Source organism: Loxodonta africana, chromosome X (genome assembly GCF_030014295.1).
Source record: "Loxodonta africana isolate mLoxAfr1 chromosome X, mLoxAfr1.hap2, whole genome shotgun sequence".
Taxonomy (NCBI): Eukaryota; Metazoa; Chordata; class Mammalia; order Proboscidea; family Elephantidae; genus Loxodonta; species Loxodonta africana.
The window spans coordinates 162,496,757-162,524,485 of NC_087369.1; the positions used below are offsets into that span (position 1 = coordinate 162,496,757).

The 27,729-nt window shown below is 40.9% G+C and overlaps 1 protein-coding gene and 1 non-coding gene across 10 annotated transcripts in view; one reads left to right on the forward strand and one right to left on the reverse strand.

The window, feature by feature from the left end:
- ATP11C (ATPase phospholipid transporting 11C) overlaps positions 1–27,729 on the reverse strand; it is a 193,378-nt gene that overhangs the window by 134,369 nt on the left and 31,280 nt on the right. The window lies entirely within an intron of this gene.
- LOC111747815 (U6atac minor spliceosomal RNA) lies at positions 20,822–20,948 on the forward strand. Its single transcript, XR_002783766.1, has one exon. It is a non-coding gene; the product is annotated as a U6atac minor spliceosomal RNA (small nuclear RNA).

Sequence of the window (27,729 nt, forward strand, 5' to 3'; positions counted from 1 at the left end):
TGGCATTAATCCAAAAAAACACAAAATAATAAATGTTGGAGAGGTTGTGGAGAGACTAGAACACTGATACACTGCTGGTGGGAATGTAAAATGGTATAACCACTTTGGAAACTGATTTGACGCTTCCTTAAAAAGCCAGAAATAGAACTACCATTCGATCCAGCAATCCCACTCCTTGGAATATATCCCAGAGAATTAAGAGCCTTTACACAAGCAGATATATGCACACCCATGTTCACTGCAGCACTGTTTACAATAGCAAAAAGATGGAAGCAACCAAGGTGCCCATCAACGGATGAATGGATAAATAAATTATGGTATATTCACACAATGGAACACTACGCATTGATAAAGAACAACGATGAGTCCATGAAACATTTCATAACGTGGAGGAATCTGGAAGGCATTATGCTGACTGAAATTAGTCAGTTGCAAAAGGACAAATATTGTATGAGACCACTATCATAAGAACTCGAGAAATAGTTTAAACAGAGAAGAAAATATTCTTTGATGGCTATGAGGGTGGGGAGGGAGGGAGGGAAAGGCGTATTCCCTAATAAGATAGTAGACAAGAAATATTTTAGGTGAAGGGAAAGACAACACACAATACAGGGGAGGTCAGCACAACTGGACTAAACCAAAAGCAAAGAAGTCTCCTGAATAAACTGAACTCCTCGAAGGCCAGCAAAGCAGGGGCAGGGGTTTGGGGACCATGGTTTCAGGGGACATCTAGGTCAATTGGCATAATAAAATCTATTAAGAAAACATTCTGCATCCCACTTCGGAGAGTGGCGTCTGGGGTCTTAAACGCTACCAAGCAAGCGGCCATCTAAGATGCATCAATTGGTCTCAATCCACCTGGAGCAAAGGAGAAGGAAGAATACTAAAGACACAAGGTAATTATGAGCCCAAAAGACAGAAAGGGCCACATAAACTAGAGACTATATTAGCCTGAGACCTGAAGAACTAGATGGTGTCCGGCTACAACCGATGACTGCCCTGACAGGGAACACAACAGAGAACCCTTGAGGGAGCAGAAGAGCAGTGGGATGCAGACCTCAAACTCTCATAAAGAGACCAGACTTAATGGTCTGACTGAAACTAGAAGGACCCCGGAGGTCATGGTCCCCAGACCTTCTGTTAGCCCAAGACAGGAACCATTCCCAAAGCCAACTCTTCAGACAGGGATTTTTTTATGGGATAGAAAATGATACTGGTGAGGAGTTAGCTTCTTGGATCAAGTAGACACATGAGACTATGTGGGCAGCTCCTGACTGTAGGGGAGATGAGAGAGCAGAGGGGGTCAGAAGCTGACCGAATTGACACAAAAATAGAGAGTGGAAAGAAGGAGTGTGCTGTCTCATTAGGTGGAGAGCAACTAGGAGTATATTGCAAGGTGCATATAAATTTTTGTATGAGAGGCTGACTTGATTTGTAAACTTTCACTTAAAGCACAATAAAAATTATTTTTTTTTAAAAGTACCTACCTGTAAATATATATAAATATAAAGGCAATGTAGTGTAGGGTTAGAATACAGGCTATAGTCCAAATCAAGGGATTGCTGTAATTCCAATTCCATGCACCTTTTAAGGGAGCCCTGGTGGCATAGTGGTTCAGAGTTTGGCTGCTAACCAAAAGATCAGCAGTTCAAATCCACCAGGTGCTCCTTGGAAAGCCTATGGGGCAGTTCTACTCTGTCCTATAGGGTCAGTATAAGTTGAAATCCACTCGACGGTACCTAAAAACAAGGTCCATTAAGGTCAGAAAAGGAATGCAGACTGCAGCAGGTTATCTGGATATAACTTTCTACTCTATTACCAACTAGTTATATAATTTGGGGAGGTCACTTAACCTCTCTGAGCTTCAGTTTCCTTATATGTAAAATATGAGGAAATATCAATACCTATGTCATGAGGATTTTTTGAGGCTTCAATGAGATAATATCTGTACAGTGCATATCACAGGGCTGGAATATAAAAAGCACTCAATAAACCTTGGCTATTATCACAGCTACATATGAAAAGCTGGTTTTCCTAAACTGAAGAGAAATGTATTCATTCCCATTTCAGCAAAAGTGTAAGAGGACAAGTGGATGTGTGTGGCTGTATGCCAATACTCAATGTTCATTCCAGGTGTTTTACTCCATGGCTGACCAATTATGGGGATGTGTAGGCCCTTGTTTGAATCCAGACTTTCTCAAAGGGTGCTTCTGAGAATGTCTGTAGGAGAATCCCTAGGAAATTTGTTAAAAATGCAGGGTTCTATGCCCCAAACCAAACCTAGTAAATCCCAATCTCTGGGAGCGAGGCTTGGGAATTTCATCTACACCTCCTGCAATCAGACACAATGAGAGAATCTGAGGGTAGGGAAGCAGGGAAAAGGGAAAAACAAAGGGAATCTGGCTCTGCAGTGAGGCAAAACTGATTCTTCTCATTTTGGTTAACTTTACTAGTAGAAAGTGCACGGATCTTTTGTTTTTTTAATTAACTTTTATTAAGCTTCAAGTGAACATTTACAAATCCAATCAGTCTGTCACATGTAGGTTTACATACATCTTACTCCCTTCTCCCACTTGCTCTCCCCCTATCGAGTCAGCCCTTTCAGTCTCTCGTTTCGTGCAAATTTTGCCATCTTCCCTCTCTCTCTATCTTCCCATCCCCCCTCCAGTCAAGAGTTGCCAACACACTCTCCAGTGTCCACCCGATTTAATTAGCTCACTCTTCATCAGCATCTCTCTCCCACCCGCTGACCAGTCCCTTTCATGTCTGATGAGTTGTCTTCGGGGATGGTTCCTGTCCTGTGCCAACAGAAGGTCTGGGGAGCATTGCCGCCGGGATTCCTCTAGTCTCAGTCAGACCATTAAGTATGGTCTTTTTATGAGAATTTGGGGTCTGCAACCCGCTGATCTCCTGCTCCCTCAGGAGTTCTCTGTTGTGCTCCCTGACCGGGCAGTCATCAGTTGTGGCCGGGCACCAACTAGTTCTTCTGGTCTCAGGATGATGTAGGTCTCTGGTTCATGTGGCCCTTTCTGTCTCTTGGGTTCTTAGTTGTCGTGTGACCTTGGTGTTCTTCATTTTCCTTTCATCCAGGTGGGTTGAGACCAATTGATGTATCTTAGATGGCCGCTTGTTAGCATTTAGGACCCCAGACGCCACATTTCAAAGTGGGATGCAGAATGTTTTCATAATAGAATTATTTTGCCAATTGACTTAGAAGTCCCCTCAAACCATGTTCCCCAGACCCCCGCCCCTGCTCCACTGACCTTTGAAGCATTCATTTTATCCCGGAAACCTCTTTGCTTTTAGTCCAGTCCAATTGGGCTGACCTTCGTTGTATTGAGTGTTGTCTTTCCCTTCACCCAAAGCAGTTCTTATCTACTGATTGATCAATAAAAAACCCTCTTCCTCCCTCTCTCCCTCCCCCCTTCGTAACCACAAAAGTATGTGTTCTTCTCCGTTTTTTCTATTACTCAAGATCTTATTATAGTGGTCTTATACAATATTTGTCCTTTTGCCTCTGACTCATTTCGCTCAGCATAATGTCTTCCAGATTCCTCCATGTTATGAAATGTTTCACAGATTCGTCACTGTTCTTTATTGATGCGTAGTATTCCATTGTGTGAATATACCACAATTTGTTTACCCATTCATCCGTTGACGGACACCTTGGTTGCTTCCAGCTTTTTGCTATTGTAAACAGAGCTGCAATAAACATGGGTGTGCATATATCTGTTTGTGTGAAGGCTCTTGTATCTCTAGGGTATATTCCGAGGAGTGGGATTTCTGGGTTGTATGGTAGTTCTATTTCTAACTGTTTAAGATAACGCCAGATGGATTTCCAAAGTGGTTGTACCATTTTACATTCCCACCAGCAGTGTATAAGAGTTCCAATCTCTCCGCAGCCTCTCCAACATTTATTATTTTGTGTTTTTTGAATTAATGCCAGTCTAGTTGGTGTGAGATGGAATCTCATCGGGGTTTTAATTTGCATTTCTCTAATGCCTAATGATTGGGAGCATTTTCTCATGTATCTGTTGGCTGCCTGAATATCTTCTTTAGTGAAATGTGTGTTCATATCCTTTGCCCACTTCTTGACTGGATTGTTTGTCTTTTTGTGGTTGAGTTTTGACAGAATCATGTAGATTTTAGAGATCAGGCGCTGGTCTGAGATGTCATAGCTGAGTATTCTTTCCCAGTCTGTAGGTGGTCTTTTTACTCTTTTGGTCAAGTCTTTAGATGAGCATAGGTGTTTGATTTTTAGGAGCTCCCAGTTATCTGGTTTCTCTTCATCATTTTTGGTAATGTTTTGTATTCTGTTTATGCCTTGTATTAGGGCTCCTAGGGTTGTCCCTATTTTTTCTTCCATGATCTTTATCGTTTTAGTCTTTATGTTTAGGTCTTTGATCCACTTGGAGTTAGTTTTTGTGCATGGTGTGAGGTATGGGTCCTGTTTCATTTTTTGGCAAATGGATATCCAGTTATGCCAGCACCATTTGTTAAAAAGACTATCTTTTCCCCAATTCACTGACACTGGTCCTTTGTCAAATATCATCTGCTCATACATGGATGGATTTATATCTGGGTTCTCAATTGTGTTCCATTGGTCTATGTGCCTGTTGTTGTACCAGTACCAGGCTGTTTTGACTACTGTAGCTGTATAATAGGTTCTGAAATCAGGTAGAGTGAGGCCTCCCACTTTCTTCTTCTTTTTCAGTAATGCTTTGCTTATCTGGGGGTTCTTTCCCTTCCATATGAAATTGGTGATTGGTTTCTCTATCCCCTTAAAATAGGACATTGGAATTTGGATCGGAAGTGCGTTATATGTATAGATGGCTTTTGGTAGAATAGACATTTTTACTATGTTGAGTCTTCCTATCCATGAGCAGGGTATGTTTTTCCACTTAAGTATGTCCTTTTGAATTTTTTGTAGTAGAGCTTTGTAGTTTTCTTTGTATAGGTCTTTTACATCCTTGGTAAGATTTATTCCTAAGTATTTTATCTTCTTGGGGGCTACTGTGAATGGTATTGATTTGGTTATTTCCTCTTCGGTGTTCTTTTTGTTGATGTAGAGGAATCCAAGTGATTTTTGTATGTTTATTTTATAACCTGAGACTCTGCCAAACTCTTCTATTAGTTTCAGTAGTTTTCTGGAGGATTCCTTAGGGTTTTCCGTGTATACGATCATGTCATCTGCAAATAGTGATAACTTTACTTCCTCCTTGCCAATCCGGATACCCTTTATTTCTTTGTCTAGCCTAATTGCCCTGGCTAGGACTTCAAGTACGATGTTGAATAAGAGCAGTGATAAAGGGCATCCTTGTCTGGTTCCCGTTCTCAAGGGAAATGCTTTCAGGTTCTCTCCATTTAGAGTGATATTGGCTGTTGGCTTTGCATAGATGCCCTTTATTATGTTGAGGAATTTTCCTTCAATTCCTACTTTGGTAAGAGTTTTTATCATAAATGGGTGTTGAACTTTGTCAAATGTCTTTTCTGCATCTATTGATAAGATCATGTGGTTTTTATCTTTTGTTTTATTTATGTGATGGATTACATTAATGGTTTTTCTGATATTAAACCAGCCTTGCATACCTGGTATAAGTCCCACTTGATCAGGGTGAATTATTTTTTTGATGTGTTGTTGGATTCTACTGGCTAAAATTTTGTTGAGGATTTTTGCATCGATGTTCATGAGGGATATAGGTCTATAATTTTCTTTTTTTGTAATGTCTTTACCTGGTTTTGGTATCAGGGAGATGGTAGCTTCATAGAATGAGTTGGGTAGTATTCCGTCTTTTTCTATGCTTTGAAATACCTTCAGTAGTAGTGGTGTTAAGTCTTCTCTGAAGGTTTGGTAGAACTCTGCAGTGAAGCCGTCCGGGCCAGGACTTTTTTTTGTTGGAAGTTTTTTGATTACCGTTTCAATCTCTTTTTTTGTTATGGGTCTATTTAGTTGTTCTACTTCTGAATGTGTTAGTTTAGGTAGGTAGTGTTTTTCCAAGAATTTATCCATTTCTTCTAGGTTTTCAAATTTGTTAGAGTACAATTTTTCGTAGTAATCTGAAATGATTCTTTTAATTTCATTTGGTTCTGTTGTGATGTGGTCCTTCTCGTTTCTTATTCGGGTTATTTGTTTCCTTTCCTGTTTTTCTTTAGTCAGTCTAGCCAATGGTTTATCAATTTTGTTAATTTTTTCAAAGAACCAGCTTTTGGCTTTGTTAATTCTTTCAATTGTTTTTCTGTTCTCTAATTCATTTAGTTCAGCTCTAATTTTTATTATTTGTTTTCTTCTGGTGGTTGATGGGTTCTTTTGTTGCTCACTTTCTATTTGTTCAAGTTGTCGGGACAGTTCTCTGATTTTGGCTCTTTCTTCTTTTTGTATGTGTGCATTTATCGATATAAATTGGCCTCTGAGCACTGCTTTTGCTGTGAGTGCATGGATCTTGACATCAATTTCCATGACCAGCCAAACACCTTGTCTAATTTAAAATTAATGGCCTTTCCTATCACCTCCTCTTCCCAATATCAGTCTTTGATGGAAAAACATACCACACAAATTTGGGACCCAATCCTCTGCCATTACACCACTTTTGTTATTATTTCATTTACTTCCATTATGGGAAGTGAAGGTGAGACCAAATGCCATGTGCTTAGAATAAAATTGCACAACGTTAGGTATTATAATACATTTCTATTTCCAGGATTGACCTGGTTTCTCAGCTGGCCAGTAGTCTTATCGTTCTTCTGCTCTTTAGTCAAGAAAAGATAAAACATCTTTGAAGAACCTTCCTCAGGGTGAGCAGGACACCAACCTGGAGATTCTTTAGAGAACAATAATCCTAGGGCATTAACCTAGAGATCAGCATGGTCCTTGAAGAAGTGTGGAATTTTGTCAGGACACAGTTGGGAAATGAGGAAGGAAAAGTCCCAAGTTGCCTCTGAAAGATTTTTCTTTGGGAAGTGCTTCTAGCTCATTCTTCCTGTCAAGTTGAGCAGCGGCCTTGTAAATTTTACCTGACAAGAAAGCACATTACTTCATCTGCAGTATCTGTCGACTATCAGCCACTAAATCATTCTATAGTGCTTAGGCTATCACAGGAAGTAGGAGCCTGGGATAAAAAACAACTGGAACAACAGTCTTGAAGCCCCGCCTCCCAAAAAGAAACTTACTAGAAAAGTTATTAATGAAGTGTCAACTTGAAGAGAATGCCACAGAGCATTAATAATAACTGACATAAGGTTAATTCTCAAAATGTGACAATAACTCATATCCCCACTTTTCAAATTCATCATCCTGATACCAGCCACCCACGGGGCACTTTCTCTCTCTGACGTTAACCACCCCGGGTTGAGTTTCCACAAGTTAAGAGTCTGCCCGCCCTATTAGCCCCTGCCAAATAGGCAAATGCCAGGCTCTCTGCTGGCTCTCAAAGCCCCCCAGTTTGGTTCATAATTCGCTATTATGACTCACAGAACGCAAGGAGACTACCTGTACTTACAGTTCCCCATTTATTATAAACAGAAAGGATACAAGCAAAGAGATGCATCAGGCAAGGTCTGGGAGAGGTCCTGGGAGCACAAAGCTTCCACTGTCCCCAGGGACATGCTGTGCCCTCTCTCATGCATGGATGTTCTCACCAATCCAGGAAGCTCCAAAAGAGAAGCTCCAAGGTTCAGGATCCTATAGTCACTGTGCCCAAGGCATATGCATGACTGGGGCCTTAATGTACAGTTATGATTGATCCAATTAATGAACATGCATAAATTACTATATTATGGATTTTTTTTCCCTTTCTGAGATCTGTTGCCAGGGTGGGGTTGGGTGCTTCAAACTCATTTATACAAATTTATGTGTTGTCTGGGAACCCTGTTGGCATAGTGGTTAAGAGGCTATGCCTGCTAACCAAAAGGTAAGCAGTTCGAATCCACCAGGCGCTCCTTGGAACCCTATGGGGCAGTTTTACTCTGTCCTGTAGAGTCACTATGAGTCGAAATCAACTTGGTGGCAATGGGTTTGGTTTTTTTTTTTTTTTTTTTGATATGTTGTCTGGCTATTTCGGAAAACAAAAGGCACCTTGATTGTTTGGTAATTTCAAGGGCTATTTTCAGAAACAGAGATAAAAGGCCAAACTAAGTTCTTTGTCCCACACACAGCCACTTTTCTAACAAAAACAACACCAAAGAAATTGTGTTTATTTTTCTCAAATGATTATATATGACTGATCCTTGAGAAATAACTATCTCCATAAGAATCCCCCCAGCCACTATTTTCCAAGTACCCTTTTCAAACAATGCAATACCCGAGGCAGAAAGCGCAACTCAAATCCTAATACAACTTGTATTATTTTTATAATATTATCTCTATAATAACCAGTCTCAATTCCTCCAGGATCCCTGGTCTGGGTTTCTGCAAGCCCCATGATCAGTATGTGGTGCCAACTATTGGACCATGCTTGTATTGTTGTTCCTCCACCTAATTGCTTATTTAACTGTTCATACTTGGATTTCCTCTTAGCACCTCAAAGGAAAGTTAAAAAATAGCAATTGGCTTTAATGATCAGCATAATTTTAAAAGACACAACTTATCACACTTTGGCAGGCACATCATTTGTGGTGACAACAACCCCTACGTGAGCAGCCAGAAGCTAAATTATACATGTGACTGAGAAAAGCAGCATCAATACAAGTGCAATCTCCTTATTTGTGGCTCTCGGAGAGTCAGAGAGTCATTAACCAAGCAGCCACCCATTACCCACAAGATAGACACACCGAGGTCAGTAGAGCTGGACAAGGCCTTGAACACAAACAATTTAGGGAAGGAGGAATGAAGTTAAAGAACTGACTGGAGTCATCTGAGGTATTTGGGAGCTTGTGGGTATCCAGCATGGCCAAAGACCAGAGAATTGGGGAGAGGAGGAGGAGTCATAAAACAGAGGCTACAAAGGGAGGCCTGAGAAAACCTGTGAGGGAACTTCAGCACTCCTAGGCTTTAGCATAGAGGCAACTGGAGACTGCAAGACTGCTGTTTTAAAAAGCATCATCTTAAAAAAATGTAAGGAAATAACTCATTTAAAAAGCAGGATAATGGGACGGCGAGGGGTGGTAGTGGTGGTGGTGACACAGGACCGGCTCAACATTATTCTGTTGTGAATGGAGTCACCATAGCTGAAAGCAGCGTGACTGGGACAGGGAACATGGAGAGACTTTGGGAGTGGCTGACAAAGTTCTATTTCTTGATTTGCATGGTGATTTCAAGTGTGTCTGTCTTATAATACTTTATTAAGCTATAGATTTGTGTCATTTTTTGAAGCTTTGTCTCACTTTACAATAAAAAGGCTAAAAAAGAAAAAAAGGAGCACCCTCTCGTGACATTGTGTAGGGCACACTGGGCAGACAGGGAACTAGAAGGAAGGTAAGAGAAGCAGGGACAGTGGGAGTGAGAATGAGGAGAAAACAAATTCATTTAAAAAACACTGTGAAGTTGACTTCCAACCTCAAGAAACTTTCAAAAAATAGTAATAATAATAAAAACTTCCAGAGGGACTCCAAGAGGAAAAAGCTTAAAGGAGAGGACGCAGAGGGTGAATTCAGATGTGGACATATTGTGTATAAGATGCCTCTGGGACTTCAAACTTAAAAATACTAATTTCTTATTTTCATTTATGGCCTTCTTTTGCCTTGGCACACATCTAACAATAGTAACACTCTAGTCCTTATCAGTCATAATTTGGCTTTCAAATGAGATAGAGAAGTGAGGAGGGGACTGTTTTTGATATAAGAGGGCAAGACTTGGAAGAGAAAGGAGGAAGATGGTTAAGAGATGTGTGTAGACTTGACATGATAAAGAGACTCTCTACGGTACAATTAACAACACTGTTAGTGATGAAAGAATAAAAGGGATAATATACCACGTGAACTCTTCCACTGAAAGGGAAGAAAGGATGTGGAAGGCAAGAGCTGATCAAGAAAATCATGGGAAAGAGGGACACATCATGTATCTATCTTGTTTTGACATGTCTCGGACTTTCCTAAACATAAAAAAAAACCCCACTGCCGTCGAGTCGATTCCGACTCATAGCGAACCTATAGGACAGAGTAGAACTGCCCCATAGAGTTTCCAAGGAGCGCTGGGTGGATTCAAACTGCCGACCTTCTGATTAGCAGACATAGCACTTAACCATTACGCCACCAGGATTTCCATATGTAACCTTAAAATAAATTATAACAGAAATTTGAAGATGAGGGACATGGGTCAATGGGAAAGATATTCCACACCAAGTAAGTATAGTGGAGAAGCAAGTGATTTTGCTTATCTACAACCAGAACAAACTATGTGAGAGAAGAGATGGATATCAGCAATTACGTGTGTTAGGTTAATTACAGTATGGGCCATACCAGCTCAGTTCCCTAGAGTACCATACTATACTATCACAGAATGAGTGCCCAACAAATGCTTGGTGAACAACTTGCTTTGATATTGTTGTTGTTGTGCACCATCGAGTCAATTCCGACTCATAGAGACATTACTGAAGCAAAAGTGTTAAGATTTTACCCTCAGACCCTTGTTTCTACTGCATAATAATAAAACCTACTTACCACTTATTTGGAACCCTGGTGGCAGAGTGGTTAAGAGCTTGGCTGCTAACCAAAAAGGTCAGCAGTTCAAATCCACCAGCCACTCCTTGGAAATCCTATAGGGCAGTTCTACTCTGTCCTATAGGGTTGCTATGAGTCGGAATTGGCTCTACAGCAATGGGCTTACCACTTATTTAGGAGCCCCGGTAGTTCAGTGGTTAAGTGCTAGGCTACTAACCGAAAGATGTGGCAGATTGCTTCCCCAAAGATTACAGCCTTGGAAACTCTATAGGGCAGTTCTACTATGACCAACAGGGTTGCCATGAGTCAGAATTCGACTCATACATGATCTAACTCAGGTCACCAGGGTAGAACACCACATGGGGATCAGGGACTAAATCTTTAGTTGCTCATAAACAGTACTTTTGTTGGGCCTTATCTTCAGCAGGTCTATATCCTCTGACAACATATATTAGTGGTAGGTGGCTGGTAGCAGATGCTGAGAGTAGAGATCCCAAACAGCTCTGATTCTTTGCATCAAAAAGATGGCCAACATTGGGCAGAGTAGCAAACGTCAAGATGAATGGGTCTCTACTAATTCACACATTACAAATTGGATTGACAAAACTGGTCAAATTCTATTGCAGAATTACAGTTAAGCGGTAATGAATATTAAATACATATGAGCCATTAGCTGGGACTTTGAAATCCCTTCACTCTACAGAAATTTCTATTCTGGTAGTAGTCGATCTTTATCGCACTATTCCTGGCAGCAATAAAATTCCATTTCCGTCAACTGTTTCCTCTCAGGAAAGAAGTCTCTCAAGAATACTAAAAACATTGTTCTGAACAAAGTTCTCAGATATGAATCATTTTTAACTGCCAGGAAGGCACTCCTTCCCCCCCACCACCCCGGTTTGTATCATAATATTCTTTCCCTAAAATGACAGCTTATGGGCAAGACATAAGTATTTTCAAAAAAGAAGATATTTTATTAACTACAGAGTAAATCCTTCATTTTGCCCCTTCCATGGCTTTGCTCAAGCAGTTCATTCTGCCTCAACTGTCTTCTCCCTAGATCTGCCTGTCCAAGTGCTACCAATGCATTCACTCATTCAACAAAAATTCCCTGAGCACTTACAAGGTGTTCAGTCCTAGGAGGGGCCCAAATATGGGAAATATATATATATATATATACATATATATATCTTATTCTCAAAGGATTTACAGTCTACTGGGAAGAGAGAGGAAACCCTGGTGGTGTAGCGGTTAAGTGCTACGGCTGTTAACCAAAAGGTCGGCAGTTCGAATCCACCAGGCGCTCCTTGAAAACTCTATGGGGCAGTTCTACTCTGTCCTATAGGGTCGCTATGAGTCGGAATCGACTCGACGGCAGTGGGTTTTTGGTTTTGGGAACACAGATACAAGTAAGCTAATAATGCTAATACAGTGAGATGAGATGCTATGGGAGATAAGAGAAAGGGCTGCAACCCAGCTGCTTGGGGTGAATCAAGAAGACTTTCTGAATGGGGTGATGCTTTAGTTGAGTCTTAAGTAAATGACTGTATTAGAAATTAGCCAAAAAGAGATTAGGGTGATCATTCTAGGCAGTGGGACCATCATATGGACATTTTGAGATTTTCCTTCAAGTTTCCAAGAAGGGGAAACTCTTAAAGCTGGCCCAAAGGATGAAGAAAAAGAATTAAACAGAAGAGGCAAGGCATTTGTGGTGGCCAAGAGGATGATGCAACCCAATGATCTCCAACTACAGGTAGCAAAATGGACCAAGGACCCCAGCTGCTGCCTTGGAAATTCATCTCAAGGAATTCATCTCAAAATTTCATCTCCTGTTTGTCCTGAAGCTGCACCTCCCATGGGTTGCCCCCAGACAATGACTGAGTGCAGCAGCGATACTGAGTGCAGTATTCCCTGATACTGTTCCAAAAAGATATGGGACTCTAAGAGAACCCCTGAGGCAGCAAGAGAGCAGTGGGATGCAGACCCCATATTCTCGTAAAAAGACCACACTTAACGGTCTGACTGAGACTAGAAGGACCCCGGTGGTCATGGCCCCCAGACCTTCTGTTGGCCCAGGATAGGAACCATTCCCAAAGCCAACTCTTCAGACAGGGATTGGACTGGACAATGGGTTGGAGAGGGATGCTGGTGGAGTGAGCTTCTCGGATCAGGTGGACACTTGAGACTATGTTGGCATCTCCTGCCTGGAGGGGAGCTGAGAGGGTAGAGGGGGTTAGAAGCTGGCGAAATGGACATGAAAAGAGAGAGTGGAGGGAGGGAACAAATTGTCTCCTTAGGGGGAGAGCAATTGCGACTATGTAGCAAGGTGTACATAAGTTTTTGTGAGAGGCTGACTTGATTTGTAAACTTTCACTTAAAGCACATTAAAAAAAAGATATTGGACTTTACAGGAATAGGAAAAGAAGATGCAATGTGTGGCTAACTGCCTCCATGAACAACTGCCTCCTTTGCAATGAGACCAGAAAAATTGGGTGGTGCCCGGCTACCATTACTAAACATTTTGATAAAAGATTCTATAGAAGAATCCTGATCAAAAAGGGAAAAATACAGAAAAGAATTTCAAATTCGCATGAACTCCAGACTTTTTGGAGCCATGGAGGCTAGATGAACCCCTGAAACTATTGCCCCAAGATAATCTTTAAACCTTAAACCAAAAATATCCCCTGAAGTCTTCTTAAAACCAAGCAATAGTTTAGTTTGCCTAGTAAAGAATGCCTGCCTTGAGCATTATGCTCTTTTAAGATCTACATGGAATCAGAGTGACAACAGTAATTCCAAAGGTTAGATAGGAACCTTAGGGTCAGCGGGTTTGTATTAACAGGGGAGGAACAACTCAGAAAAGGAGCTAGAGAATGGATGTACAACTCAAGGAATATAATCAATGCCAATGAATTACACATGCAGAAACAGCTGAATTGGTATATGTTTTCCTGTGTATATTCTCAACAACAACGAAAGAAAAAAAGCAGCTATATTTTTTTTTAAAAAAAAAAGGTATGGCACTCTACTGACTACTGACTTTGGACTCCCCAGTGGCTTTGCTGAACCTTGCTTAGACTGCAGGACGCAGGGTGGTCTAGAAGGCTTTTGCCTAACCTACTCTTCCCTTGTGGGGGAGTTCAGATTTGCACAAAGGCCTCATGGCATTCCCATCTTTACCCAGCTCCCTCCCGATTTTCTCTCTACAGGTAATAACTCCAATAACATCCTTGCCCAGTTATTTTGTAGGGTCTGATTCTCAGAGGACCCAGACTAATGCAGCATTCCAGACAGAGGACCCAGCATGAGTAAACAAACGCCCAGGAACATGAAAAATGATGAAAGGTTCAGGGTACCCCAAGGAGTGGTATGTGCCCAGAGCATGCTGTGGAGGTGTAGGTATGGGAGAAAAATTTGGGCCAAATTAAAGAAGGCCTTATACATCCTGATAAGAAACAATGGACTTGGTCCTATGAGAAATACAAGGCTATCCGGAAGCTTTAAGCAGGGAAAGGGCGTGAGTTTTCAAGAGATCATTCTGCTGACAGAACGGAGGATGGGAAAATGAACTGGAGGAGGGAGAAAATGGAAGCGTATCTATGTATGTTTCCATCTAGTCTGCTAGCTTGTGAGGTCCTTTTTTTTTTTTTTATTGTGTTTTAGGTGAAAGTTTACAGCTCAAGTCAATCTCTCATAAAAAATTTATACACATTGTTACACGACACTAGTTGCAATCCTTACACTGCGACAGCACACTCCTTTCTTGTGCCCATTCAACCAGTTCCTGTCCCTTCCTGCCTTCTTATCCTGCATCCAGGCAAGAGCCGCCCATTTGGTCTCATATATCTGGTTGAACTAAGAATTAAGAAACACACTCCTCACAAGTTTTTTTTTCTTTTTTTTTTTTAATACGCCAGTCTAATCTTCCTTTGAAGAGTGGGCTTCGGGAATGATTTCAGTTCTGGGTTAACAGAGCGTCCGGGGGCCGTAGTTTTAGGGGTTCCTCCAGTCTCTGTCAGACCATTAAGTCTGATCTTTTTTTTTTTAATTAATTTATTGTGCTTTAGGTGAAAGTTTACGAATCAAGTCAGTCTCTCATACAAAAAGTTATACACACCTTGCTATGTACTCCTAGCTGCTCTTCTCCTACTGAGACATTCCTCCTCTCCACCCTGTATTCCCGGTGTCCATTCAATCAGCTCCTGTCCCCCTTTCTTCCTTCTCATCTCACCTCCAGACAGGAGTTGCCCACATAGTCTCATGTGTCTACTTGAGCCAAGAAGCCCATTCCTCACCAGAATCATTGTCTGTCTTATAGTCCAATCCAAACCCTGTCTGTAGAGTTGGCTTCAGGAATGGTTCCAATCTTGGGCTAACAAAGGGTCCAGGGACTATGACGGTCAGGGTCCCTCCAGTCTCAGTCAGACCATTAAGCCTGGTCCTTTTACGAGAATTTGAGATCTGCATCTCACTGTTCTCCTGCTCCATCGGGGATTGTCTGTCGCATTCCCTGTCAGGGCAGTCATTGGTGATAGCCAGGCACCATCTAGTTCTTCTAGTCTCAGGCTGATGGAGCCTCTGACTTATGTGCCCCTTTCTGTCTCTTGGGGTCATACTTTCCTTGTGTGTTTGGTATTCTTCATTGTCCTTTGCTCCAGGTGAGTTGAGACCATCTTAGATGGCCACTTGTTAGCTTTTAAGACCCCAGATGCCACTCATCAAAGTGGGATGCAGAACATTTTAATACACTTTGTTATGGCAATTGACCTAGATGTTCCCTGAAATCATGGTCCTCAAACCCCCTGCCCCTGCTACTCTGTCCCTCAAAGTATTTGGTTGTATTCAGGAAACTTCTTAGCTTTTGGCTTAGTCCATTTGTGTTGACTTCCCCTGTATTGTGTGTTGTCCTTCCCTTCATCTAAAATAATCCCTTATCTACTATCTAATTATTGAATACTCCTCCCTCCCCTTTCCCACCCTTATAACCATCAAAGAATGTTTAAACATTTTCTGTGTTTAAACATTTTCTTGAGTTCTTATAATAGTGGTCTTATACAATATTTGTCCTTTTGCAACTGATTAATTTCACTCAGCATAATGCCTTCCAGATTCCTCCATGTTATGAAATGTTTCAAAGATTCCTCACAGTTCTTTATCTATTCATAGTATTCCATTGTGTGAATATACCATAATTTATGTATCCATTCATCCGTTGATAGGCACCTTGGTTGCTTCCATCTTTTTGCTATTGTAAACAGTGCTGCAATAAACATGGGTGTGCATATATCTGTTCGTACAAAGGCTCTTATTTTTCTAGGATATATTCCAAGGAGTGGGATTGCTGGATCTTATGGTAGTTCTGTTTCTCGCTTTTTAAGGAAGCGCCAAATCGATTTCCAAAGTGGTTGCACCATTTTACATTTAGGAGGGATCATATTTTTGTTGTTTTAATATCTGTCCCTATAATGCCTAGAATAGTGTTTAACACACAATAGCTGGTCAAGAGGCCCTACCAAATTAACGAGGCTGGGCCTCACCATACTGCCCCACATTGTAGTTAAAGTTACACAAAAATACAATAACCAGTTTTTGGGTATTCCTACTTGGCTTGGCATTGGGACCCTCTGTCTACCCAATCTAGACAGGATAGTTACATGCATGAAGGGTAGAAAAAGTTACTCCCAAAGCTTTACCTGCACTCAACTAATTATTTCGTAAATTCTCTTTAAGATGGGCATCTAATCCATATATATTGATCCTAATGGTGGGGACAAAAGTAGTCATTAGACATTTAGTTTTTGAAAGTTTACCAGTTAAAATTTAGGCAGCCAGATAAGGCCCAAGGCCTAGAGGTCTTATCCAAAAAGCATCGGACAAATATCAGAATTGGGTTCTGGATACTGACTCAAACAAAACACCCACTGATGATCTTTAGGAAAACATATTCCCAAGGTTGATTTTTCTCATCATAGCATGGGAAATAAGATATCTTTAATTAATGGATAAAGTAAAACAAACATTAAACAAAATGATGTGATCAATGTGCTTTGAAAACGATAAGATGTATTTATAAAAATTTTCCCAGTTACATAACTGGGAAAAAATAGGAAATGGAAGGAGATCTGTTAAAAACCTAAATATCCCCCTAACACAAAGAAGTCTTAGATTTCTAAACGAATATGATGATCATAACTCATTTACTGCATTCACCAAGACATCAGCTTGCTAAGATCATTATTAACCACAGTTTAAACTCTGGGTATAACATATTTACTTAAGAATTTCAGGGCTAGAATGAATGCATTCAAAATAAAGACTAGTAACTACCAATTCTAATTTCTAACAGTATCAAGGGATAGTGTGATGGTCTCCAAAAATTTTGAAAATACAATTCATTTTCCTTTACTTTCATCCGTCATACAACATTTTTAATTGGAACGATACTGCTGTGAAATCCCATAATCATGGGCATCAATGCTCAGGATGCTAAGGATTGCTGGAGCTGACGCTAACATCCCTCCTGGGGTCCTGGGCACTAAAGGGCTATTTTTTAATGATGGCCTGATGCCCTTTCTCAGAATCAGCCTTTTTTCCTCATTGCTACCTTCCTGACCTTACTAAACGAGCACAGAAGCTCTTGGGCCCTACTTACGATAGCAAAAATAATCTCAGTGAAAAAAAGTAATCATTACCTCCAGACAGCCTAATGTAGTTTTTGTCATTAGAGAGTCTTACCAAGTCATAAACTGTCAGATCTACATGGGCTAAGGGACTAAAGTTAGCTACAAATGGTTGGTTGCCTATGTAAAAATGAAAATAGCATCTCAAATTCTCCATGCTGGGGACAACCACTTCCAAACCACAGGAAAGCCCAAAGCTTTCAGCAGGACTTTTTAAATTTTCCAAATCTGAAAATAGTTTTAGTAAATATATTGGTATTCTTTTGACTTGGGGAAGGGAGAAATGAAAAGTGGAAGAAACTAAATACATTTTTACAAAAAGGAACTTGCTGTAGCTATTCAGGCCAAAGAACTAAATAAACAACTACAGAAAAGTCTCATTTGGCATTTTCCAAACCCAAATTAATTATTTTCAGTTATACAATGCATGTTAATGGTAGGAAATCAATAATAATGACAGTAATGGATACCATCTCAAGAATAGATTTGACACGCTGAACACTAATGACTGAAAACCAGAAAAGTTGTGGAATGACATCAAGGACATCATACACGAAGCAAACAAGAGCTCATTAAACAGACAGGAAAGAAAAGAACAAAATGGATGTTCGAAGAGACTCTGAAAGTTGCTCCTGAATGTCGAGTACCTAAAACAAAACGGAACAAATGATGAAATAAGAGAGCTAAACCGAGGATTTCAAAGGACGGCTTGAGAAGACAACGTAAAGTATTATAATGACATGTGCAAAGACCCGGAGTTAGAAAATCAAAAGGGAAAAACACACTCAGCATTTCTCAAGCTGAAAGAACTGAAGAAAAAATTCAAGCCTCCAACAACCGATGACTGCCCTGACAGGGAACACAACAGAGAACCCCTGAGGGAGCAGGACAGCAGTGGGATACAGACCTCAAATTCTTGTAAAAAGATCAGACTTAATGGTCTGACTGAGACTAGAAGGACCTCGGAGGTCATGGTCACCAGACCTTCTGTTAGCCCAGGACAGGAACCATTCCCAAAGCTAACTCTTCAGACAGGGCTTGGACTGAACTATGGGATAGAAAATGATACTGGTGAAGAGTGAGCTTCTTGGATCAAGTAGACACATGAGACTACGTGGGCAGCTCCTTTCTGGAGAGATGAGAGGGCACAGGGGGTCAGAAGCTGGCCGAATAGACACGAAAATAGAGAGTGGAGGGAAGGAGTGTGCTGTCTTATTAGAGGGAGAGCAACTAGGAGTATATAGCAAGGTGTATATAAGTTTTTGTATGAGAGACTGATTTGGTTTGTAAACTTTCACTTAAAGCAAAATTAAAAAAAAATTTTTTCAAGCCTCCAGTTGTAATACTGAAGGATTCTATGGGGAAAATATTAAATGACACAGGAAGCATCAAAAGAAGATGGAAGGAATACACAGTCACCATACCAAAAAGAAGTGGTCGACTTTCAACCATTTCAGGAGGCAGCGTATGATCAGGAACCAGTGGTACTGAAGGAAGAGGTCCAAACTGCTTTGAAGTCACTGGTGAAAACTGAAGCTCCAGGAATTGACGGTATACCAATTGAGATGTTTCAACAAACAGATGCAGTGCTGGAAGTACTCCTTTATCTACGCCAAGAAATTTGGTTTGCTACCTGGCAAACCGACTGCGGAAATTATAGAACAATATCATTAATATCACACGCAAGCAAAATTTTGCTGAAGATCATTCAAAGGACGCTGCAGCAGTACATCGACAGGGAAGTGCCAGAAATTAAAGCCAGATTCAGAAGACATGAAACCAGGGATGTCACTGCTGATGTCAGATGGATCCTGGCTGAAAGCAGAGAATACCAGAAAGATGCTTACCTGTGTTTTATTTGATTATGCAAAGGCATTCAACTGCATAGAACATAACAAATTATGGATAACATTGTAAAGAATGGGAATTTCAGAAAACTTAATTGTGCTCATGAGTAACGTGTACATAGTTCAAGAGGCAGTCGTCTGAACAGAACAAGGGGATACTGTCTGGCTTAAAGTCAGGAAAGGTGTGTGTCAGGGTTGTATCCTTTCACCATACTTATTCAATCCGTACGCTGACCAAGTATTCTGAGAAGCTGGACTACATGTAGAAGAACGGGGCATCGGGACTGGAGGAAGACTCATAAACAACCTGTGTTATGCAGATGACAAAACCTTGCTTGCCAAAAGCAAAGAGGACTTGAAGCACTTACTGATGAAGATCAAAGACCACAGCCTTCAGTATGGATTACACCTCAGCATAAAGAAAACAAAAATCTTCACAACTGGACCAATAACCATCTTGATGATAAATGGAGAAAAGACTGAAGTTGTCAAGGATTTCATGTTACTTGGATCCACAATCAACAGCCATGGTAGCAGCAGTCAAGAAATCAAAAGACACGCTGCATTGGGCAAATCTGCTGCAAAAGACCTCTTTAAAGTGTTAAAAAGGGAAGATGTCTCCTTGAAGACTAAGGTGCGCCTGACCCAAGCCATGGTGTTTTCAATTGCCACGTATGCATATGAAAGCTGGACAATGAATAAGGAAGACCGAAGGAGAATTGATGCCTTTGAATTACGGTGTTGGTAAACAATACTGAATATACCATGGACTGCCAAAAGAATGAACAAATCTGTCTTGGAAGAAGTACAGCCAGAATGCTCCTGAGAAGCAAGGATGGCAAGACTTTGTCTTACATACGTTGGACATGTTATCAGGAGGGATCAGTCCTTGGAGAAGAACATCATGCTTGGTAATGTAGAGGGTCAGCAAAAGACAGGAAGTCCCTCAAGGAGATGGAATAACACAGTAGCTGCAAGGACGAGCTCAAGCTTAACAATGATTGTGAGGATGGCGCGGGATGGGGCAGTGTTTTGCTCTGTTGTAGGTGGGATCACTATGAGACGGAACCAACTCGACGGCACCGAACAGCAACAACGATGGATACCACTATACTGAGCACATACTATGTGCAAGGCACTTTACATATATTATCGGTATTCCTCATAATAACTACATGTTAAAATGCTACATTTAAAAAAAATTTAATGAGGCTCAGACAGACATATTTGCCACAAATCAAGTTAATGGCAGAGCTTAGATTCAATCCTCGTTCTTGCTGACATACCTGAAGCCCAGATTTTCAGGTGGTAATGAGAGGTGGAAGATCATTCTTTTCTTTTCCAGTCTCAATTGATTCCTCTCCCACCCCTCCTCCCTACCTCCCGCTCTCACGCACACACACAAGTGTGCGCGCACACACACACAGACACACACACTCACTCCCAGAGAGGTAATAAGATGTAGTAGGATGAACATGGGTTTTACCAAAAAAAAACCTGCATTCAAATTCTGACTCTGCCATTTACTAGCTGCAAGACATAGGTGGTGAAAATTACTTGAGAAACCTCAATTTCCCATTAAATGGGATTAAGTGAAATCAGCATAAACTGTGCTTAGTGCACAGACACTATGACTGTTACCTTTCCCCTCACTCTCCTTGATAGCCTAATGACCAAACGAAGATGAAGCAATACATGTCATCTACACTGAATGGGCAGAGCAGAAGGTTAGCATTCCCCTGAAAAAGGACAGAAGAGTTCTTAGTGATTTATATACTACACATATGGTTAAGGAACTCACCCACTTAGTGGCATCTAACCATGACTTATCCATAAATTCGCACATAACGGCCACATGGGGTTGAGCCTAGGAATGCAAGGTTGGTGCAACATTCATAAATCAAACAATGCCATTAACGTTATCAACAGCCTAAGGAAGAAAACCCATGTGGTTATTTCAATAAATGCAGCAATAACGTTTGGCATTCATTCAACATTCATTCATGATTTTTTAAAAAATCTCAGTAAACCAGGAATCAAAGGAAACTTCCTCAGCCTGATAAAGACAATCTGTGAGAAATCAACAGTTAAGTCATATTTAATGGTGCAAGACTGAATGCATTCCCATAAGATCAGGAACAAGGCATGGATGTCCCATCTTACCACTTTTATTCAACATTGTACTGGGTAGAGAGCCTTGCTAGTGTGGTAAGGGAGAGAAGAGAAATAAACACACATATTGTTTGGAAAGAAGGAATAAAATGATCTTTATTCAGTGAACACGTAATTATTTATGTAGAAGATCCAAAAGAATCTACAAAAAACTACTAGACCTCAAGCGGCCATCTAAGCTGCATCACTTGGTCTCAACCCACCTGGAACAAAGGAACATGAACACCAAAGACATATGGTAAAGATGAGCCCAAGAGACAGGAAAGGCCACATAAACCAGAGACTCCATCAGCCTGAGACGGGAAAAAATAGACGGTGCCCAGCTACCACCGATGACTGCCCTGACAGGGAACACAACAGAGAATCCCTGATGAAGCAGGAAAACAGTGGGATGCAGATCTCAAATTCTCGTAAAAGGACCAAGTTGAATGGTCTGACTGAGACTGGAGAGGCCCTGGAGGTCATGGTCCCTGGACCCTTTGTTAGCCCAAAATGGAACCATTCCGGAAGCCAACTCTACAGGCAGAGATTGGACTGGACTGTAAGATAGAAAATGATTCTGGTGAGGAGTGAGCTTCTTGGCTCAAGTAGACACATGAGACTATGTGGACAACTCCTGTCTGGAGGCAAGATGAGAAGGAAGAAGGGGACAGGGGCTGGTTGAATGGACTCGGGGAACACAGGGTAGAGAGGAGGAATGTGCTGTCTCAGTAGGAGGAGAGACAAGGTGGGTATAACTTTTTGTATGAGAGACTGACTTGATTTGTAAACTTTCACTTAAAGCACATTAAGTAAATAAATACACATTCCCTAGTTGGTCTTATGCATCTCAGCTTTACATTTTAAAAAATACATAATCTGCATATTATATGAACTACTGACATACAGAGTATATGTGTGTGTAACATACATAAACACAACACATTCACACATGCATCTTAATAAACAATGCCCTTAAAAAAAAAAGTACTAGACCTAATAAGTGATTTCAGCAAATTTGGAGAATATAAGATCAATGCATAAAAATCAACTATATTTTTATATACTGGCAGTGAACAACAGGGGGAATGAAATTTTTAAAAACACCATTTACAATAGCAACAAGAAATATGAAATACATAGGAATCGATATAATAAAGTATGTGCAAGATCCGTATGCTGAAAAGTAGGACAAACACTGATAAGAGAAATACAAAAAAAAATCTGAATAATTGGAGAGCTACACTGTGTTCACTGACCAAAACAAAAAATTCATTTTTGTCTGTCTTGGTTATCTAGTGCTGCTATAACAGAAATACTACAAGTGGATGGCTTTAACAAAAAGAAATTTATTCTCTCACAGTATAGTAGGCTACAAGTCCAAATTCAGGGCTCTGGCTCCAGGGAAAGGCTTTCTCTATCAGCTCTGGAGGTAAGTCCTTGTCATCAGTCTTCCCTCGGTCTGGGAGCATCTCCACACAGGAACCTCAGGTCCAAAGGACTCGCTGTGCTCCTGGCACTGCTTTCTTGGTGCTATGAGGTCCCCCACTCTTTGCTTGCTTCCCTTTACTTCTATCTCTCGTAAGATAAAAGGTGGTACAGGCCACACCCCAGGAAAACTCCCTTTAAGTTGGATCAGGGATGTGACCTTAGTAAGGCTATTACAATTCTACCCTAATCCTCTTTAACATAAAATTACAATCACAAAATGGAGGCCAACCATATAATACTGGGAATCATGGCCTAGCCAAGTTGATACACACATTTTCGGGGGGACATAATTCAACCTACGACACTGTCAGAGTCGATTCTGACTCATGGTGAACTTATGGGACAGAGTAAAACTGCCCCACAGGGTTTTCAAGGAGCAGCTGGTGGATTCGAACTGCCAGCCTTTTGGTTAGCAGCCTAAGCTCTTAACCACTGTGCCACCAGGGCTCCGTTCATGGATCACAACACTCAATATTGTCAAGACTGCAATCCTCTCCCAAACTGATCTACAGATGAAAACTCAACCCCAAACAAAATCCCAGTAGGTTTATTTTTAGAAATTGACAAGTTGATTCTAAAATTTACATGGAAAAGCAAAGGCCCAAAGATAACCAAAATATTTTGGAAAAGAATAATAAAGTTGGAGGACTCGAATCAGCTTATTTCAAGACTTATTATAAAGCTACAGCGATCAAGAGAGTATGGTATTAGCAAAAAGATACATATACAGATGAATATAAAAGAGTCCAGAAATAGATCCACACGCATACAGTCAATTGATTTTTGACAAAGATCCAAGGTAATTCAATAGAAAAAGGATAGTCTTTTCAACAAATCATCCTGGAAAAACACGAATCACAATTCACACCACACACAATATGTAAAAATCAACTTAAAATGAATCAGATTGAAATGTAAACCATAAAACTTCTAGAAAAAAAAATATAAGAAAGTATTCACGACCTTGGGTTAGGCAAATATTTCTTAGACAGTACAGAAAAAGCACGAACTTTAAAAAAAAAATTTATTGTGCTTTAAGTGAAAGTTTACAAATCAAGTCAGTCTCTCACACAAAAACCCATATACACCTTGCTACACACTCCCAATTACTCTCCCCCTAATGAGACAGCCCGCTCTTTCCCTCCACTCTCTCTTTTTGTGTCCATTTCACCAGCTTCTAACCCCCTCCACCTTCTCATCTCCCCTCCAGGCAGGAGACGCCAACATAGTCTCAAGTGTCCACCTGATCCAAGAAGCTCACTCCTCACCAGCATCCCTCTCCAACCCATATTCCAGTCCAATCCATGTCTGAAGAGTCAGCTTCGGGAATGGTTCCTGTCCTGGGCCAACAGAAGGTCTGGGGGCCTTGACCACCGGGGTCCTTCTAGTCTCAGTCAGACCATTAAGTCTGGTCTTTTTACGAGAATTTGGGGTCTGCATCCCACTGCTCTCCTGCTCCCTCAGGGGTTCTCTGTTGTGTTCCCTGTCAGGGCAGTCATCGGTTGTAGCCGGGCACCATCTAGCTCTTCTGGTCTCAGGCTGATGTAGTCTCTGGTTTATGTGGCCCCAGAAAAAGCATAAACTTTTAAAAGAAAAAAAACTAATCAACTGGACTTCATTAAAAATGGTTTGCTCTTTTAAAGACAGTGTTAAGGAAATAAAAAGACAATCCACAGACTGAAAAAATATTTGCAAAATGTGTATCTGATAAAGAGCTGGTAACCAGAATATATAAAGAACTCTCGAAACTCTATAATTAAAAAAAAAAATCTAAAAAACTGCCCCATTAAAAAAAAATCAGCAAAGAATTTGAGCAGATACTTGATCAAAGAAGATACACAATGGTAAATCAGACAATAACAATGTTGGCAAGAATATGGAGCAACTGGAGCCTCATATACTGGTTATAGGAATCAAAAATGGTACAGTCATTTTGAAAAACAGTTTGGTAATTTCTTATAAAGTTAAACACACACTTCTCACAAAGTTCAGAAACCTCACTCCTAGGTATTTATCTCAGAGAAATGAAAATTTATGCCCACACAAAAATCTGTACATGGATGTTCATAGCAGCATTATTGATGATGGCCCCAAACTGGAAACAATCCAAATAGTCATCAACTGGCATATAAATAAACAAATTGTACATTTATACAGAGGAATTCCACTTTAATAATCAAAAGGAACAAACTATGGATAGATGCAATAATATGGATAAGTCTCAAAAGCATTGTGCTAAGTAAAATAAGCCAGACTCAAAAGGCTACATATTTTTATTCCACTTCCCCCAAATTCTGGAAAAGACCAATGTATAGGGTTTTTATAGGGTTAGAAACCAGATCAGTGGTTGCCAGAGGCTGGCAGTGAGGGGAGAGGATTGACTACAAAGAGGCATGAGGGAACTTTTTGGGTGACAGAAATATTCTATTATCTTGATTTCAGTGGTGCTGACAAAGGGTGAGTCTTACTGTCTGTAAATTACACCTCGATAAACCTGAGAAAAACAAAATGTGAAGCGCCTCAGAAATTACCAATTTTTTTAGGCAGAGTTCTACAACTAATTAGAACTAAAAGTGCTGATTTCTGATTTTATGTTTAAAATCCATGATTAAAGGACAGAAAGAAAGGAAGGGCAGACAAAGTTCACAGAAGTTTGATGTGTATGTGTCTTTCTCTGCTCATTGATATAATCATGTAGAAAAGGGCTCTGGTAAGAAGGTGATAAAACCAAAATACCCCATTAGGTATTTATGTGAAACAGACCTACTTAAGATGATAAATGGCTACTAACTGTCCTTACCAGTTGCTTGAGTTTGTAGATGACTCATTCAAAGGATTGCCAAATGAGGCAGGTATCTGTTCAAGTACTAATTCTCCTTATTTTACAAGTGTTTTAATTTAGAAGATCAGGGAAGAAGTATTTTCATTCTGGCCATTTCTTCCTCTTGATGAGAGTTTTGAAGAGACACAGTAGAAGCTTATCTTGGCAGGGAGGCTGTAGGGTGGGAGGTGAACAGTTGTTCAAAAACTCTCCAAGGGCCTTTCTTCCGGTTTGGGAGACTATTTGGTGACAGTTGCAGGCAGTGGATAAGCCAGTGTACACAGTTGCAGGTTTGCAGGGAGCTACGGTCAAAACCTAGGAGCCCTGGTGGTGCAGTGGTTAAAACACTCAGCTGCTAACTGAAAAAAACAGCAGTTTGAACCCATCGGCCACTCCGTGGGAGAAAGATGTGGCAATCTGCTCCAGTAAAGAACACAGCCTTGGAAACCCTATGGGGCAGTTCTAGTCTGTCCTATAGGGTCGCTATGAGTCAGAATTGACTCAAGGGCAATAGGTTTCGTTTTGGAATTTTATGGACAAAACAGTGGTTAGGCAAGTGTTTAAACAGCATTTTTAGTGCCCCAAGAAAGACCTAAATTGAAGAATTGACCAGAGAATATTTGTCTTCATTTCTTCACTCATTTATGCATCCATTCATCCAACAGATACTTATTGACGGCCCACTCTGGGCTAGGCCCTCTGTTAAGGCTGCAGGTACAGAGATAAAACTGTGATGTGGAATCACTTACAATCTTCTGGTGGGCAGGGGTGAGGGGTGGCGAAAGATATACCAACATACAACAACAGCATAATGGGAGTGTGCTATAATGGAGGGCAAGGTGCAACAGCAGCCAGCAGGCCAGAATGCACCTTGATGGAGAAGGAAAAGCTGCAGCTGTGGTTTAAAAGAGGCATAGGAGCTGACCAGGTAGACAAGAGTGGCAGTCATTCCAGGCAGCAAGAACAGCATCGGCAATAGAAATGCAGCCAAGAAAATGCATGAAGTTTTGGGGCACTGAGAGCCTGATGGAAAACGGTGTACAATGAGACTGGACAGGTAAGCCTGAACCAGAAAGGCTGAGGGGTTTGCGCTCTGTGCCAAAGTGTTCGATGTCAGCCTGCAGGGTAGGCAATGGGCAGCCAGTCAACAGGGGAGTAATAAACCAATATTTGCATTTAGAAATATGATTCCAAGGGCAGGCCGCAGCAGGGGCAGAAGGCAGAAGGGAAATTTTTCCTCTCTTGGGGTAGTTGACGAGCTGGTGGTGAACCAGAAAGTTGGCATTAATGGAGTCACAGGAAGAGCCCATCCATGAACCCACACACAGAGAAAAGAGCCTATTTTCCTGCCCACTGCATGCTTCTAGCTAACAATTATAGCTGTTTACTTTTCTACATCCTCACTGGACCAGCAGTTTTCTGAGGAGCATTACATAACATGCACACGCACCTTCTACATTTGTTTGCCAATTGTGCCCACCCCTCACGAGGTAATTTTTTATAAGCCTAGTTATGCTAATTTGTGTGTGTGTGTGATTTAGGTGAGAGTTTACAGAGCAAATTAGTTTCTCATTAAACAGGTAATACATAAATTGTTTTGTGACATTGGTCGCCAACCCCGTGATGTGTCAACACTCTCCCCTTCTCCACCCTGGGGCTGCCTGTTTGCATTCGTCCAGTTTTCCTGTCCCTTCCTGCCTTCTCCTATTTGCTTTTGGGCTGGTGTGTCCATTAGTCTCACATACACATGACTGAACTATGAAGCACATCCCTCATGTGTATTATTGCTGGCCCTATAGACCTGTCCAATCTTTGGCTGAAACAGTGTGCTAACAAAAATACCTTGCGGGGGGGGATGGTTGGCAAACAAACATAGGTGTGTGTTATTTGCGTAAAAATAGTGTGTATGTATGTGTGTGGATATGTATACGTGTGTGCGTGTATATATGTATGTATTTATTTATTTAGAAGTGCAGGGGTTAAGAGCTCAGCTGCTAACCCAAAGGTCAGCAGTTCAAGCCTACCATCCACTCCTTGGCATCTACTCTGTCCTATAGGGTTGCAATGAGTTGGAACCGACTCAACGGCAATAGGTTTTTTGGTTATACGTATACATATATACACACACACACGCACATATAAAAAAAAA